We start from the raw sequence: 19,152 nt of genomic DNA, 5'->3' as shown, positions 1-19,152 counted from the left end.
TATACATTTCCGTGTGCGATCCCATTGTACCATTTCATATGTGGTAAATATATGCCACAGTGGGACTGGATGAGGGGACAAAGGTCACACTGTAAGTGGAGATGCTATGAAACAGTGCAGACCCAAGTCCAGAGCCAAGGTCCTCCTCCCCATGATACAGGAGGACCTAAGAGCTCAGGCAGGAATCCTGGGCTGTCCCAGATAAGAAATCACACCTGTGTGAATAGAGAGGTAACACCATATGATTCACACTTTAGCAGGACCACGCTGACACTGGTGAGGTTGTTACGAGACATTGGCACACTATTACACCTTAACCACACTCGACCTCAAGGCATCCATTTCTAGTTTAATCTTGTAGTAGTTTTTATTCCATTCAGCAGCCTATGTCAGGATTAATCTTTTTATTCTTTTTTAATCTGTGGGCATTTGTCTCTCTCCTAGATATAAATTTGTTGCTGTTTTAGTTCTATATTTACCTGATATATTGGTGTGATTTTGATAATGTGCAACTTGCCCCATTTTGAGGTTGTTTTAAGAACTTTAAATAAGAAGCATTTTCTCAGCTTCTCATCTCTTTACATATCCAAGACGAGTATCAGCTTTATTGTAACACCCAGAAACTGGAAACAATTCCAGTGTCACACATCAGCTTAATAAATAAACCAATCATGCTATGATCATTCTTTTAATGAAACCTGTTATTAAAACCAAGGATGCTTTTTTTATTTATTTTTTTTTACATCTTAGTGGAGTATAATTGCTTAACAATGGTGTGTTGGTTTCTGCTTTATAACAAAATGAATCAGTTATACATATACATATGTTCCCATATCCCCTCCCTCTTGCGTCTCCCTCCCACCCTCCCTATCCCACCCATCCAGGCAGTCACAAAGCACTGAGCTGATCTCCCTGTGCTATGTGGCTGCTTCCCACTAGCTATCTACCTTACGTTTGGTAGTGTATATATGTCCATGCCTCTCTTTCGCTTTGTCACAGCTTACCCTTCCCCCTCCCCATATCCTCAAGTCCATTCTCTAGTAGGTCTGTGTCTTTATTCCTGTCTTACCCCTAAGTTTTTCGTAACATTTTTTTCTTCTTAAATTCCATACATATGTGTTAGCATATGGTATTTGTCTTTCTCTTTCTGACTTACTTCACTCTGTATGACAGACTCTAGGTCTATCCACCTCAATTTCGTAAAACCAAGGATTCTTGATGCACACAAAAACATGCGAGTATTCACAACTACTGTGCTGAGTAAAATAATCCATAACAATAAAACTACATATAATATGATCCCCCTTTTATAAATTCTAGAAAATGGAAAGTAACCTGACATAACAAGGGAAGATCAACGGTTCTGTGGGGACAGGATGGAAGATAAGAAGGGACAGGAAGGAGGAAACCCAGAAACTAGTGAAAATAATGAGAGGAATTGATTCGTTCTCTCCTGGTAATGCTGATGCCTCCGTCAGTATTTATCAGAGTGTTCATTCTGAGTGTGTGCGCTGTCTTATATGTCAAGAACCTCATTAAAGTAATTACAAATAAAGAAATGCATGACTTGGGAGGGAAGGGGTGAAGGGAAGGTACAGAAACATAAGAGACTCTTGAAAATACGTCTCATGAACCCTGACCCCCTCCATATATTTTAGGTAAACATGGGAAGAGAGCAACGTCATCATGACCTTATTACAGGAGGGGGATCTGCAAACCTCACCCGGCAAGTCCAACCCTGTCCTGGGATAGGTTCAAGGGAGCAGCCTGGCGCAGAGCTCAGGTGCAGATGCCGGATCTCACGGTCACCACGTGTTTCTCCTTGGACACTCCACACACCCTCCATTCCTCTGGGTGTAGTTTACACCTCCAATATGAGGGTAACAATGACAGCGACATCACAGGATGTGTGTGCATATGTAAAATGACATATGGGTCCTAAGTGCTGACTCAGGAACAATCACACAATGAAAGTCATATTTCCCAAATGCTATCAACACCACAAAATCCAAGACTCTCACACCTGCTCTGAGACCCTGCCCTTTCTGAGGACATTCAATGACATAGCCTCTTATATACTACAAGGCCATGCAAATAGGGTCCTTCCTCTGCTGATATAAAGCAGCCCCAGCCCTGACCCTGCAGGTCTGGGAGAGGAGCTCCAGCCCGGGATTCCCACGTGCTCCCACTCGGGGTTCAGGACACAACACTCACCATGGACTTTGGGCTGAGCTGGGTTGTCCCTGTGGCCATTTTACAAGGTAATTTATGGAGAGCAAGGGATACTGAGGATGTGAGTGGATATGAGTGAGGGAATCCGTGGCTGTGTGACAGTCTCCTGACCAGGATGTCTCTGTGTTTGCAGGTGTCCAGTGTGAGGTGCAGCTGGTGGAGTCTGGGGGAGGCTTGGTGCAGCCAGGGGGGTCTCTGCGACTCTCCTGTGCAGCGTCTGGATTCACCTTCAGTAGCTATGCCATGAGCTGGGTCCGCCAGGCTCCCGGGAAGGGGCTGGAGTGGATCTCAAGTATTAGTAGTAGTGGTGGTTACACATACTATGCAGACTCTGTGAAGGGCCGATTCACCATCTCCAGAGACAACTCCAAGAACACGCTGTATCTGCAAATGAACAGCCTGAGATCTGAGGACACGGCCGTGTATTACTGTGGGAAAGACACACAGTGCGGGGAAGTCAGTGTGAGCCCAGACACAAACCTCCCTGCAGGGAGACAGGAGGGGGCATGCAGGGGGCACTCAGGACATACAAGTGTGTGTCTCAGCCCCAGGAGCGGGTGCAGATGGTTGTTAAGGGCTGCTTTCCTCTCAGGGTCTGGGGTTTCCTCTCCATACAGCAGTTTTCCCTGGGGAACCTCTCTGTACTCATCCATGGTTCCTTACTTACACATTCAGTCCCTGAATTAGAAAGACTTTTCGAAATAGGGGGAAAATGTTATTTATTAAAGACAGAGACTCAAAGTTAGATTTTCAGGTATTCCCTTGTCTAAATGTTTTCCAAACTGACCGGTTTCAAAACTATCCCAGCGGATGTATAAAGAGTTGAAAATATCATTCCTTCTTCATTGTGAAATCTCAGCCCTGCCCTACTGATAGATCAGCTGTCCCTGCCAGGATGCTGGCTGTTGACTTGCCTGCTAACCTCTTGCATGAGAAGCATAAATGAGCTGAGCAGCCCCGGATCCTCAGTGGGTCGCTGGGAGTGATGCCAGTTAGAGGGGATGTGGGTGGGAGTGTTTCTACATATGCTCCTTGCTTCCAGGCCCAATAGAATCCCTACACGCTTAGATAATACCTGCATCCTGTTCTACTGTGCAGTTTATTTTATGTCAAGTATTCATCACCAAAGCTATTACCAATAGACACATATGTATGTGGTAGGGAAGGTTTATAGTCAGGTGGATAATAACGTGAATCTTCAGAAGCTGCTGACAACAAATCTCGTTTCTTCACCACAGAATCTTAGATTAACACTAAAATGCAGGAAAACCACACAGGTTCTCATTCCACGAAGAGTCCTGCAGCCTCACAGGCAGGCCCGCCTCTGTCCAGGAACATTTGCAGGGGCGGCCAGGTCCAGGGTGAGAAGCCCCGGCCTTGACAGGACGTCTCACTGTGTCCTGATGTGTGCTCTCCAGCACATCACCTGCCAATTCCAGGCTGTCTCACTGTGTCCTGATGTGTGCTCTCCAGCACATCACCTGCCAATTCCAGGCTGCAGTTCAGCTTCACATCTGGAAGATTCAAGTCAACCGATACCTACATCACATGCTTGGTGTGCATATGTAGAAACAAAATAATAAAAGAGGCCCTGAGTGTTGGGGCCCAGGATAGGCCACCCAAAATATGCCTCCAAGTGACTTAAGACAGAGCCCACTAGAGGGACACTCTGACTTTTCTCCGTGTCTTCCTGAAGCGAGAAATAAACGTCCCATGTGAAAGCTGTTCTCCCACATCTAGGCATGGAAATGAAGCGGTCCTTCACCTCATGCCTTCCACCTGCCACTTTTCAGTCGAAAAATATTTAGCCAAAGAAAAAGTATAATCATCGAAGTGAGCAAATGCAGAAAGAGGGGGAAAGTGTTCAATGAGACTAAATGATAATAGTTTAGTTATTAAGCAAATCAAGGACCTTTAGTTCGTCCTCAAGGGCTATAGAAAATATTCTTGTCCATGTCCCGTGAGCTGTCTTGTAGATACTGAAACTCCCACCAGGAGGAAGAAGTTAACTGCATGATGACCAGACTGCAGCTGTGACATAAGCTGCCACAATTCCAAGAACTGGCCTCACAGAAATGAGAATAAACCGACCCTGGAACTGAAGATTAACTCTACTTAAAACAATCAAGATGATGCTGATCAGACCACCACGTGACCAATTTCAAGGTGACTGCCAGAGTTGACTCTGCTGTTTCTGCCTGTAGCCCCCTCCCTCAACCTATAAAAGCCCTTTCCCACAGATTCTCAGTGCGGGGTGACCTTTGGAGAGAAGTCTGTCCCCCACCCCTGGGTGCAGGCAGCCAAAATAAAGCAAACTTTCCTTTCTACCAATGCTGCCTCTTCATTGGCTTCTCAGCACCAAGCAGCCGGACCCTGCTTTCCATCACAGAGGGACACTCTTATCACCAGCGATGGGGAATTCAGTCCTGGAAGCTGCTATGTACAAACCTTGTTCTTTCTTTCTTTCTTTTTTCTTTCTTTTTTTTTTTTTTTTTTTTGCGGTACGCGGGCCTCTCACTGTTGTGGCCTTTCCCGTTGCAGAGCACAGGCTCCAGATGCGCAGGCTCAGCGTCCATGGCCCACGGGCCCAGCCGCTCCGCGGCATGTGGGATCTTCCCGGACCGGGGCACGAACCCGTGTCCGCTGCATCGGCAGGCGGACTCTCAACCACTGCGCCACCAGGGAAGCCCTTGTTCTTTTGTTAATGCACTAGCCACCCCCAAACTCTGCTTAAGTTCTTCACTAATTGAGCACCAAAACCATACATTTCCTCCTTCTACCAATTCCTCACAAATATTCGGTCTTTGTCTAACAATATAAAAGCTGCCTGCTTTGGTCACTTCTGGGTCCATTTCTATGGCACATCCCTGTCCATGGTAAAATTTTTTTTCTTTTCTCCTGTTAATCTGTCTTTGTCACTTTTGTTATCAGCCCAGCCTCAGGAACTCAAGAGGGGCAGACGAGGATATTTCCCTCCTGACAAATCCAAGTTGGCTTCTCTTCAGCCTCATTCTGGACAACCTCTGACGAACCACAGTCCTCACGGGCCACTTTCACACTCCTGACATCACCTTGCCACTTGTGTTCTTCTGCAATCTCTACTTTGCATTTCCATCTCACCATTTGATATTTCTTCAAATCGCTGTGAGATTTCAGTGTCCATTGTCTGGATATACACAGTTTATTAGTCATTCCCTATGAAAGGACATCTTGCTTTTTTCCTAAATTTGGGCAGATATCAATAAAGCTAACTAAGCATCGTGGGCAGGATTTTCTCTGGACTAAAGTCTTATTGTCTTTAAGGTACGTACAAAAGAGCACTATTTCTGAGACATACATAGGAGTATGTTTACTTTCACAAGAAGACCTCAAAATGTCTCCCAAGGTGCAACCCGTTCTGCATCCCCACCAACTGTGAATGGACCCCCTGATGCTTCATACCCTCCAGGTGTTTAAGGTTCTCAGAGTCCTGATCTGATCCACTCTTATAAGTCTTCAGGGATATGTCCTTGTTCTGATTGGCATTTCCCTGTGACATATGTTCTCCCACAGCCGTATTTGCAAACTCTTTTTCTTTTTGGTCAGGTCTCTGTTAAGGATTTTGGCAGATATTTTAATAGTTTTGTTTCTTCCTTATTGTTGAGTTTAAGACTTCTTGGTACATATTAGATAACAATCAGATATACTAGATTTCTCTTTTGCAAATATTTTCTGCCAATGTCTAGCTTGCCCCTGGGTAAATTTCAAATGTTTTTTTTTTTTTTTGCTTCTCAATTATTAGTTGTGTTTCTATTACAATGAAAAGTGAACTTACACTTTCACTTCCTAAGCCATGGGACTTCATGTGGGAACATGTCACATTACACTCAAAGGCCTCTTTCAGATACTACAAGGACGGAATAGGTAAACAGAGGGGGGACTTCTTCAGAGATGTTCTTCTGGAAAAATAGAAATGTACCAACATACCCTCCTTCCTGTCTTGCTGGTGAGAACTGTGCTGCGTGTCCACAGAGACACAGATCCTTGATGAGAGAGTGAGATTTCATCAGATAGAATGACCGTTTCCTAACAATAAGTTTTACCCGTGATGGATCTGAGTTTATGAATGATTGTAACTTGAATGATTCAATGGATTTAGCAATGGTTGAAAACAAAATCAATACCAGGAATTATTATTATTAATTTTAATTTAGGTTGCCCCAGAGAAGAGTTTGACAATTACAATTTCAAACACATTTCCATTACTTTGACTTATACCTCTTAAAATTTAGGTACTTCGTTGTTTCATAATAAAGGTTTCATCAACATCCCACACATTTGAAACTGGATTCCAAGTGGACCTAGAAGATGAAATGTGAGGACAGCGAATCTCTCTACATTCAGTAACCACTAAGGCAACTAATTTAATATCACACGAGGACACTGCTGATTTCCAAGTATAGTTCCTGCTTCTTCTTTTCTCAATGATTCCAACAAACATACTAAATGACCTAAACTATCTGGCCTCAATGTTCCTAAAGTCCACACCTCATTCTGAGCTCATGTTCTCAAGATTTTATAAGGGAAAACACAGAGACCTTCAGAAGGACCTGTCCACGTGGTCACCATGAAACCCACCAACATCAGTCCTTCTCCCTCTCATCACCATTGTCAGGCCCTCTTGCTGTGACCAACTCTGGTAATCTGCAAAACAATATGACTTAAATCTCACCCTTTCTTTTTCCATCACCCATTGGTCATCTCTAATGGATATTCCCTCCAGCATTATAATATGATCTAGTCTCCAGACAAAATTAACTCCAATTAGCTCCACAAAGGAAAAATAACTTTCTTTTAGTCCTGGTGACCTAACACATTTTTCCTAGGGTTAAATAGACCCGAACAACACATCCCCAACCACTGAAACATAAAGACACCTGTTATATATCTTTCTATGTTAACATGGATTTGGATGGATCTCCTCTAATCCACCAGCTCAAGAAAGGCAGGTCAGATGCTGGGGCATCTGTACAAATGCAGGCCCTTCTTTCACCTGGTGAATAACGGGCTCAGCTGGCTCTAGGTTTTAAATGCCATCCCTTCCACTCCCCTATCCCACAGCGTATCAGCTCAATTTTCATGTCCTGACAACAGGGTCCAGACTTGTCCTGTGATTCTTGCCCATATTACATGGTTGGCTCTCCTATTATTGACATTCACGCAGGCAGATTCTTTAGTATTTAATTTACTCTGCAAATATTATTGGTACAGCTAGAAGAAGCATCGTACTCTGTTCATGAAATAGTATGGAGTAAACATCGTCTCATAGACAGCAGGCTCGACATCAGTCAGTGTACAGGTGGGATCACTGGGCTGAGGGAGAGCTGACCTGCCCCAGACCCACAGGTGTGACCTCTCAGGGCAGGAGCGGCGCCAGTGCTACATGTACAGGGTGTCAGTCAGAGATGGGGACTCACACTGGTCTTTCTGGTTCCCAGGAGAGGTAACACCACTGATGACACAGATGACAGCATTCAACAACCTTGGCAAACACACTATAAATTTCAGACTCACCATTACCACCGTGATCCCCAATTTACATCTTGCAGATGGAAATGCAGATGGTGAGGCCACATCCTCAGTGTCCACAGCGAGATGGGATGGAGCTGTGTTCTGCTCTCCAGCACCATTTACTTATATGACCTCAGGCACAGTTGCAAGACTCACTGACTCAGGGACTCAGGAAACCTGCGCTCAGGTGGACTTTTCAAGGGAACCTGCTTCCTGAGGTGGGGGCTTTCCTCTGACCATGATACCCTCATACTCTGCAAGCCATTCACAGTGAAGGTTTACTTCTAAAAATCATGCATGTTCTCTCACCCAGTGTGCTGGGAACTGTGTTCCTTGACCTCCAATGTCACTGGCTGTGACAGAGAGATTTAGAAATGAACACTTCTAGAAGGAGTGAGTCTGTGCACTGTGACCAGGTCACCTGCCCAGCACGTTGGAGTCCTGAGGAGCTTCCAGGAGCTGTCAGTTCTTAGACCTTTCTAGCCCTGGCCATTCCTCAATGTCCATCCACAACGAGGGAGCCCTGAAGCTCACGGTGTTCCTGCAGACACTCACTTGTGCACAGGAAAAAGGCAGGTCAGGCTACTGGCCACGTCAGCAGTGCTGGGAACCATGACCATCTCAGCAAGAATGACTACCTTGTCCACAAAATACACAGTGTGGTTAGTTGCTATGAAAAAATGCACCTGCAAAGCAACTCTTGATGATATTTAAACTCTTTCAGGTGAAGAAATGTTCACTCAAGTTAAGGGAAACACGAAGTCCGTTGTGAATTATGATAAACATTAACTTTTACCTCACTCTGTCTGAATTCAATGTGATTATTACATGTATGGTTTGCCTCAAATATTTGCGCATCCAGGAAATAAACACGAGGTAATGCAGAAAGGAAAAAAAACAAGAGTCTGTGTCTGACATCTTGGAGGACCCTGAATGTTTGATGGGTATTTATGTGAAATATACACATCCATGGGATTGAAGTCTATTCCCCAAATCTGCCATTAGTCCTTGAGCACAGCTGATTTCCTGACTAGCCATTCACCATCATTTCACTCCTGGACAAAGTGTCCCCAAGGCATAGGGTGGGGGACCCCAGGAAGAGCCTGAGTTCTCTGAGGGCACAGTCAGCACCCTCCTCACAGGGGGAGCCCCAGATACAGAGACCTCCCTTCACTACTTTCTGCTTTTTATAAAAAGGTCCCTCCTATATGCAAATATCCCCTTAGACCACAAGGTAAAAACAAAGTACCTGTTCACTTAAATTCGGGTTTCTCCACCCGCTTGCAGAGATTTTCTGGGCTTCATGAATCTCATCTGCAAGAAGATGAATCCACTGTGGTTCTTCCTCTTCCTGGTGTCAGCTCCCAGAGGTGAGTGTCTCAGGGATTCAGACATGAACACATGGGGAAGCTGCATCTGAGCCCATGAGTCACCGTGGTTCTCTCTGTCCACAGGTGTCCTGTCCCAGGTGCAGCTGCAGGAGTCGGGACCCAGCCTGTTGAAGCCCTCACAGACCCTCTCCCTCACCTGCTCTATCTCTGGATTCTCATTAAGCAGCGATAGTGTAGGCTGGGTCCGACAGCTTCCAGGAAAGGGACTGGAGTCGGTTGGTGTGATGGGTTATAGTGGAAGCGTCTATTATAACCCAACTCTTAAGTCCCGGCTCAGCATCACCAGGGACACCTCCAAGAGTCATGTCTATTTATCGCTGAGCAGCCTGACAACTGAGGACACAGCCGTGTATTACTGTGTGAAAGACACACAGTGAGGGGAAGTCAGTGTGAGCCCAGACACAAACCTCCCTGCACGGAGGCCCCTAACCACCAGGGGGCGCTCAGGACCCAACTAGTACAGGGCTGAGGCCTAGGACGGCCGCAGATAAGGGCTGGGAGGGAATTCTTGTTAGAACCTGTGCTTTCTTCTTCCTGGCCAGGACCTCCACCAGAGACCCTGTTCTGTATCCTAATACTTCACTGTTGTGGATTATGTTGTGTCTAGAAAATTTTGTGTGCATGTACATATTTGCTTAATTTTTATTTTTATTATAGTTGTGTATGTATATATTCATATGCACACACACATATAATACTCAAGAATTAAGGTTGTTTTTCATTTCTTTATTTACCTTTTCCTCAAAGGAGCTCAAAACAAACCTGCGGCTCACCATAATGTTCAGTTTGAGCCTGAAGTTTGTGAAACTTGTAAATATCCTGAGAGTGCACATGAGATTTTTAAACAGTATTAATTGTTGTTTTGTTTCTGTACATGTGGAAGGAAGAGACACACCGTCCTGCTTTCAGGCAACCTGCACACAGATGTTGAATTGTGCAGCAGACAGTGTTATAGACTCTAATGCCAGAGTGCTCCAATACTGCTCATGCAATGATCCTCAATATTCACAGATTCCACATTTGCAAATTCACCTACTTCTAGCTATTATCGGCACCCCAAAATAAATACTGTCATTTTGTGGTCATTCACAGACATTAACATGTGGACGGCTGTTTTAATCACCCAACAAACACACACACACACACACACACACACACACACACACGTTCCCAGCTGAGGTCAGTCAAGGTGATGGTCTCTTTTCTTGTTTCAACTCCCGTCATGTAATTGAGCACTTTCTGGGGTCAAATTAGAGCCATGCTTTTCACATTTCTGTGATTCTTGGCGAATGTTTAATGTAGTCCCAGGCATAGGCTGAAGAACAGTCTAGTGTCCCTACACACAAATGGCTGTGAGTGGACTTAGGGAAAATATACATGAGAAATCAGCTTCATTCAGGCATGAGTTATATGGCCATGGGCAGTGAAAACAATACTCATGTTTCCAATATACAGCTCATCCGAAACCTGAAGACAGAACTCACTGCTGCATATGGGAGGCAGCCTTGGCAACTTGGCTTAATTCCAAATACAGCCTGGCAAGTGGGGGCTTATGGCCAAGAAGAGGGTGGGGTGGAGTGCACTGGAAATTATTAACAGAAGAAATACAGGCTAAGGGGATTCTGGTTACATAGACTCAGAAGGATTCTTGCTAAAGGGAGACCTGGGTGATCAGGTATCCTGTGGGTGATAGGGGGTTTGACGGCTTTTATCAAATACTGCGGGTGATCACACTTCAAGGGTGGGGGATTCTCATTATTCTCACTCAGCAGGGCTCTTGACAAAACCTGGCCATGCAAATACAAACACAGAAGCCCACAGGTCAAGACTAGTTGAGAAGAGAATTACAGGAGCCTGTTGGCTAAGGGGTGGTCAAGGGTCTTTGTCACACTTAAGAAGAGGAATAATGAACAGACAAGTAAACTAGGGATGCCCACAGACACACAGAGAAAAGACCATCTGAGGATTCAGTGAGAAGAGGTCCATCTGCAAGCAAAGGAGAAAGGCCTGAGAAGGACCCAAACCTGCTGACACCGTGACATTACACTTCTAGGCTCCAGGCCTGAGAGGAATCCATTTCTGTTGTTTAATCCACCCAGTCTCTTATTCTGTAATGGCCACACTAGCCAACTAATACACCTATAATATAGACGCAGATAGACATATATGGAAATGTAAGTATCATATTGGAAAAGAAACATCACGCATTCTTCAGAGGTGACATGAAGCTGTGTCCACCCTGGACCTCAGCCAGCACCCTCCTCCAGAGCCCTAGAGAAGGACCAGCCATGGCCATCTTTATATGGAAGCATGCTTTTTTTCTGCACATCACACCCAGGCTCAAGGGGAAAGCACAGCACCTGTGCTGTGCAGAGTCAGGGTTCTCATCTTCACTGACATTAACTCTGAAAGTCAAAGCATTAACCAAAATGAACATGAAAATCTTCTGGTCATTCCTCCTTTTGCTGGCATCCTTCAGCTGTGAGCATCTCCTGGGTCTGAGGAAGGTGGAGTTATGGGGTGACATCTGTGAAGTGGGTGTCTCATTGTTTCTCCTTCCCCAGGTGTCCTGTCCCAGGTGCTGGTGCAGGAATCGGGCCCAGGACTATGGAAGACCCTCTCCCTCACCTGCTCAGTCTCTGGATTCTCCATCACAAACAGTGCTGCCTGCTGGGACTGGATCCCTCAGCCCCCAGGGAAAGGGCTGTGGTAACCGGTGCTTTGGTTGTGGGAGTAGCACAGCATAAAAGATGTCTCCCCCAAAATGACTCTCCACCTCCAGAGACACCTCACAAATTCAGTTTTCCCTGCAGCTCAGCTCTGTGATGACCTAGGACACAGCGCTGTGTTACTGTCCCAGGAGCCCCAATGAGAAATCCAAGTGAGTCAGACACGACCCTCCCTGCAGGGGCCACTCCAACCACCAGGGGGCGCGCAGGGTCTTCAGGAAACAAGAGCACCAATCTCAGGGCAGGTGCAGAGATTGTCACGGAGGGGTTTTCTCTCAGAAGCTGTGGTTTCTCCACTGGATAATTGCCACCCTTGGAAGCCTCATCAACAATGATTCCAGGGAACTTTCTTGTGTCTAAACTTGAGATTTTTTTTCATGGAGTCAGGCTTGTCTGTCTTTCCCCATCTATCTTTGGACGGGCCACACAGAAATATTTCTTCACGAGACCTTTATTTGAAGATTAGGTCACTACTTTCTGTTATTAGTTGTCAAGTTTTTAATCGTTTAATGACATAAATAATTTTTACTGTTGAACTTTAAATCTGCTTTCCACCATCAGATGGGTTTCCAATTCCTCTCCTCCTGGGAATCTCTCGAGTCCTGTCTGATGCAATGCCTTTCACTTGAATAGTATGAGTCATGTTGATATTCAGAAACTGATGTCCATAAAGCACTGCAGTCATTTTCTCCTCAGAGGACATTTTGAAATGTCAGGACACAGGTTGAGCTGTAACCTGTGGGACGTGTTTCCTGTACCTTGTAATCTAGTGTGGAGATTGATAATAGATAATTAGATAAAATAGAGAGTTCGATAACAGGGAACAGAAACAGGTATATCCTAATCGTGTGGAAAGTAACCATAAAAACTGACTACATAACCCATTTTTAGGAAGTGGTAAAGGCTCAAATATGTAAAGATGATACAAGCACCCGTATGAAGTTATCTGTATAAACATAAATATTCAAACAATTTTTGTAAATTCTTTTCTAGCTCTCTCCTCAATCCCATGGTGAGTGGTTTGCTCTCTAAGAAACCGACAAATATATTCCAATTGGCTGCCATTGGCATTCCGTCCAGCAAGCGGCTGAGGGGCCTTTTGCTCTACATCATCCCCAGTATTTGAATTTCTTATTATTTTGTGCTTTAACTGTTGTAATACGTGAGTAGCAGTATCTCATCATCGTGTTATTTTGTTTCCTTAACGAAGAATCTTCTTAAAACCCTTTATCTCTTCTCTGTGGAAGGACCTTCAGATCGCTGGCACAGAGCTCATGATTTTCACGTTTTGTTGCTGTCGTTGAGCTGTGAATTCGCTGTATACTCATGGTACACGCCCCGTATAAATATGATACTAGAAAGCGCGCTCTCCACGTCTGTGCTTTCAGTCCCTTGTCAGTGAAGTTATTGTTGCTGTCGCTGTCGTTGTTTTCAGGACAGAATTTTTAATGGATACAGAAAAATTACAAAATTATTTTATGAATGATGTTTGGGATCTTATACCTAAAAATTCATCATGAAACTCAAGGACCCCCATAATTTCTGCCACGTCCCTATGCCTGGCCACGTTCAGGGGTGGAGATTTAAGTGCACCTTCTTGAAGGGAGGATGACCATGATGAGTGACCTGAAGTTCTTCCTTAAGGGAGATTTATCCTACCTTCCCCATTAGGTATATTTATTCAATCTCTTTACATAAGTATAACTCAAGATATTTGTTTCATACCTTGTGTTAGGGTTACATAGTAAGGCATTTTCTTTGCTTCTCTAATTGTTACAGCTTTTCACCCATGTAGAGCTCTTTCAGATTGTCTCCTGTATCCTCTTTACGGGCGCCCATCCATTTGTGTGAACACTTCTTTACTTTCTGGTGTTAAAAGAATCTGCGGCATAATCATGTGTATTATTTTCTCTGGCCCTAGAATTAGCCATGCCTCAGATGAGCTGTGGATCCTTTTCTGGAAAATACTATTAGCAACCAGAAGAGTCGGTATTAGGATACTAATGCTGGTGTCCTGTCTACTGAGGGCATTTCCTCTAGACCCTATAGCTAATAGACCTTGGAAATATATCTGTGTGCACTACCCCATGTATACACACACACGTCTGCAACTATCTCTGTAACTCACCCTCTGACCTGCGTTAAGGTAAATGTGAGATCCTTCTTACATCTCCGATCGTAGTGCAACATCACATGGGAAAATCCAGCCTTTCCGCCTTGCTTGTCTGTTACTTTCCATCCAACAGTGAGAAGCCTGGCTACACCGATGCCATTCAGCTACTAATTGTTCAATTCCACATGCACAGTAATAAGAGAATGCTTAGCCTGACTCCTGATGGAAATACCGTTACCCTCCACGCTCTAGTGCTCACGTGCAGTGGCTTAGAACTTAGCCTTCAGACTCCAGTCATTTCCGAAGTCAATTAGGTCAAGACCTATTTTCCCACCTTCTTCGGACATGTTAATTCATAGATTCATATAATATTACGTATCATCTATACAGTGTGCATCCTTCCATCCTTGAGTCTCTGACTTATAAATGACATTTATATTTATATTCAATAAGGTTCACTCTTTCAGCTATTACTTTATATATTTTGACAAGTCCATAGTGCAATATTTCCACCACTGCAATTTCATAGAGAAGAATTTCACTATCCTTAAATATTGTCCATGTTTCTCTTATCAAACACCTTCTCCCAATTCCTGCTAAATGCCCATCTGCTTGCTTTTTATAGAGACTTGCCTTTTCCCAAACGCGAAATAGGTGAAGTTGAATGTTTTCAGACCAAATTTTTAATCAGCAATATGCATTTAGGATTCCCTCATGTCCTTTCATGGTATAGTAGTTTAATATTTGAACTGCTGAATACAATTCCACAGCATGGATACCTCACACATTCTTTATCTACTAATTTATGGAAGAACGTATTTATTGCCCTGACCCTGCAGGTCTGGGAGAGGAGCTCCAGCCCGGGATTCCCACGTGCTCCCACTCGGGGTTCAGGACACAACACTCACCATGGACTTTGGGCTGAGCTGGGTTGTCCCTGTGGCCATTTTACAAGGTAATTTATGGAGAGCAAGGGATACTGAGGATGTGAGTGGATATGAGTGAGGGAATCCGTGGCTGTGTGACAGTCTCCTGACCAGGATGTCTCTGTGTTTGCAGGTGTCCAGTGTGAGGTGCAGCTGGTGGAGTCTGGGGGAGGCTTGGTGCAGCCAGGGGGGTCTCTGCGACTCTCCTGTGCAGCGTCTGGATTCACCTTCAGTAGCTATGCCATGAGCTGGGTCCGCCAGGCTCCCGGGAAGGGGCTGGAGTGGATCTCAAGTATAAGTAGTAGTGGTGGTTACACATACTATGCAGACTCTGTGAAGGGCCGATTCACCATCTCCAGAGACAACTCCAAGAACACGCTGTATCTGCAAATGAACAGCCTGAGATCTGAGGACACGGCCGTGTATTACTGTGGGAAAGACACACAGTGTGGGGAAGTCAGTGTGAGCCCAGACACAAACCTCCCTGCAGGTAGACAGGAGGGGACATGCAGGAGGTACTCAGGACACACAAGTGTGTGTCTCAGCCCCAGGAGCAGGTGCAGATGGTTGTTAAGGGCTGCTTTCCTCTCAGGGTCTGGGGTTTCCTCTCCATACAGCAGTTTTCCCTGGGGAACCTCTCTGTACTCATCCATGGTTCCTTACTTACACATTCAGTCTCTGAATTAGAAAGAGTTTTTGAAATAGGGGAAAAAAATGTCATATAGGAAAGACAGAGACTCAAACTTAGATATTCACGTTTTCCCTTGTCTAAATCTTGTCTAAATCTTGTCTAAATCTTGTCTAAATTGACCTGTTTCAAAACTATCCCAGTGGATGTATAAAGAGTTGAAAAAATTCTTCCTTCCTCATTGTGAAATCTCAGCACTTCCCTACTGATAGACCCGCTGTCCCTGCAAGGAGGCTGGCACTTGACTTGCCTGCTAACCCCTTGCATGAGAAGCATAAATGAGCTGAGCAGCCCCGGATCCTCAGTGGGTCGCTAGGAATGATGCCAGTTAGAGGGGACGTGGGTGGGGGTGTTTCTACATGTGCTCCTTGATTCCAGGCCCAGTAGAGTCCCTACACGCTTAGATAATACCTGCATCCTGTTCTACTGTGCAGTTTATTTTATGTCAACTATTCATCATCAAAGCTATTACCAATAGACACATATGTAGGTGGTAGGGAAGGTTTATAGTCAGGTGGATAATAACATGAATCTTCAGAAGCTGCTGACAACAAATCTCCTTTCTTCACCACAGAATCTTAGATTAACACTAAAATGCAGGAAAATCACACAGGTTCTCATTCCACGAAGAGTCCTGTAGCCTCACAGGCAGGCCCACCTCTGTCCAGGAACCTTTGCAGGCGTGGCCAGGTGCAGGGTGGAGAAGCCCAGGCCTCGACAGGACGTCTCACTGTGTCCTGATGTGTGCTCTCCAGCACATCACCTGCCAATTCCAGGCTGCAGTTCAGCTTCACATCTGGAAGATTCAAGTCAACCGATACCTACATCACATGCTTGGTGTGCATATGTAGAAACAAAATAATAAAAGAGGCCCTGAGTATTGTGGCCCATGGTAGGCAACCCCAAAATATTCCTCCAACTGACTTAACCCAGAGCCAGTGCAGAGGGACATTGTGACCTTCCTCCCTGTAACCCTGAAGAAAGAAATAAACCTCCCATGTGAAAGGTAGTGTCCCTGTACCTGGAGGTGGAAATGAAATGGTCCTTTACCCCATGCCTTCTGTCTGCCTTTTTTCTGTGCAAAAAATTTAGCCTCAGAGTAACTTTAATCAGAGAAGTTAGAAAGTCTAGAAAGAAATGAAAACTGTCTAAGAAAACAAAATGATAATAGTTTAGTCATTAACCAAATCAAGGACATTTAGTTCCTGCTCAAGGGCTATAGATAATATTCTTGTTCATGGTCCGTGAGCTGTCTTGTAGATACTGAAACTCCCACCAGGAGGAAGAAGTCAACTGCATGATGACCAGACTGTAGCCATGACATAAGCTGCCACAATTCCAAGAACTGGCCTCAAAGAAATGGGAACAAATGGACACTAGAAATGAAGATAAACTCTACTTAAAACAATCACGATGAGGCTGACCAGACCACCACGTGACCAATTTCAAGATGACTGTCAGAGTTGGCTCTGCTGTTTCTGCCTATAGCCCCCTCCCTCCACCTATAAAAGCCCTTTCCCACACATTCTCAGTGCGGGGTGGCCTTTGGAGAGAAGTCTGTCCCCCACCCCCGGGTGCAGGCAGCCAAAATAAAGCAAACTTTCCTTTCTACCAACGCTGCCTCTTCATTGGTTTCTCAACACCGAGCAGCCGGACCCTGCTTTCCATTGCAGACGGTTGTCACCAGGGATGGGGAATTCAGGCCTGGAAGTCTCTATGAACAAACGTTGTTCCTTCTGTAATGACTATGCCAGCCCAAACCCTGCTTACGTTCTTCACTAATTGAGCACCAAAAGCATACATTTCCTCCTTCTACCAATTCCTCACAAATATTCGGTCTTTGTCTAAAAGTATGAAAGCTGCCTGCTTTGCCCACTTCTGGGTCCATTTCTATGGCACGTCCATGCCTATGGTTAAAATGTTTTTCTTTTCTCCTGTTAATCTGTCTTTGTTAGTTTTACTATCAGTCCAGCCTCAGGAACTCAAGAGGGGCAGAGGAGGAGATTTCCCTCCTGACAAATCCAAGGTGTCTTCTCTTCAGCCTCACCCTGTACAACCTCTTAGGAACCGCAGTCCTCATGGGCCACTTTCACACTCCTGACACCACCTTGCCACTTGTGTTCTTCTGGCATCTCTTTTCTTCATTTCCATCTCACCCTTCAATATTTCTTCCAAATCGGTGTGACATTTCAGTGTCCATTGTCTGGATGTACAGGGTTTATTAGTCATTCCCTATTAAAGGACATTTTGGACCTTTCCAAATTTTTGCAAATATGAATAAAGCTAAGTAAGCATCGTGTGCAGGGTTTTCTCTGGACTAAAATCTTATTCTCTTTCAGATACATACAAAGGAGCACTATTGCTGAAACGTAGATAAGAGTATGTTTACTTTCACAAGAAGCCCCCAAAATGTCTCCCAAGGTGCATGCCATTCTGCATCCCCACCAGCTGTGAATGGACCCCCTGCTGCTTCACATCCTCCAGGGGTTTAAGGTTCTCAGAGTCCTGATCTGATCCACTCTTGTAAGTTTGCAGGGATATGTCCTTGTTCTGACTGGCATTTCCCTGTGACATATGTTCTCCCATAACCTTGTTTGCAAACTCTTTTTCTTTTTGGTCCGGTGTCTGTTAAGGATTTTAGCCCATTTGTTAATCCTTTTGTTTCTTTCTTATTGTTGAGTTTAAGATTTCGTGGTACATATTAGATAACAATCAGATATGCTAGATATGTCTTTTGCAAATATTTTCCAGAAAACTCTACCTTGCCTCTCGGTAAATTTTAAACGTTTTTTTTTTTTTTGCTTCTCCATTATTAGTTTTTATGTTTCTATTACAATGAAGAGTGAAGTTAAACTTTCACTTCCTAAGCCATGGGAACTTCTTGTGGGAACATGTCACAGTACACTCAAAGGCCTCTTTCAGATACTACAAGGACGGAATGGGTAAACAGAGGGAGGACTTCTTCAGAGATGCTCTTCTGGAAAAATAGAAATGTACCACCATACCCTCCTTCCTGTCTTCCTGGTGAGAACTGTGCTGCGTGTCCACAGAGACCCAGATCCTTGATGAGAGAGTGAGATTTCATTAGATAGAATGACCGTTTCCTAACAATAAATTTTACCCGCGATGGATCTGAGTTTATGAATGATTGTTACTTGCATGATTCAATGGATTTAGCAATGGTTGAAAACAAAATCAATACCTTGTATTATTATTATTAATTTTCATTTATGTCGCCCCAGAGAAGATTTTGACAAATACAATTTCAGTAACACATTTCCATAATTTTGACTTATACCTCTTAAAATTAAGATATCACATTGTTTCATAATAAAGGTTTCATCTACATCCCTCACATTTGAAACTGGATTCCAAGTGGACCTAGAAGATGAAATATGAGGACAGTGAATCTCTCTACATTCAGTAACATCTCAGGCAACAAATCTAATATCACACGAGGACACTGCTGATTTCCAAGTACAGTTCCCGCTTCTTCTTTGCTCAATGATTCCAACAAAGATAC

The 19,152-nt window shown here is 44.4% G+C and overlaps 2 gene segments (V, D, J or C); both read left to right on the top strand.

Moving 5' to 3' along the window:
* Positions 1-2,215: 2,215 nt before the first annotated feature.
* On the top strand, positions 2,216-4,490 carry LOC309805433 (immunoglobulin heavy variable 3-23-like). The segment is given in 3 exons: positions 2,216-2,261; positions 2,366-2,694; positions 4,473-4,490.
* Positions 4,491-9,081: 4,591 nt separating this feature from the next.
* The window catches only part of LOC309803786 (Ig mu chain C region membrane-bound form-like), an 81,637-nt gene continuing 71,566 nt past the window's right edge, over positions 9,082-19,152 (top strand). The window contains exons 1-2 of the C gene segment in view: positions 9,082-9,152; positions 9,237-9,546.

Source organism: Mesoplodon mirus, assembly GCF_964341445.2.
Source record: "Mesoplodon mirus genome assembly, chromosome: 5".
Lineage (NCBI taxonomy): Eukaryota > Metazoa > Chordata > Mammalia > Artiodactyla > Ziphiidae > Mesoplodon > Mesoplodon mirus.
The sequence above is the reverse complement of the archived record's forward strand: the minus strand, read 5'-3'. Positions and strand labels throughout refer to the sequence as shown.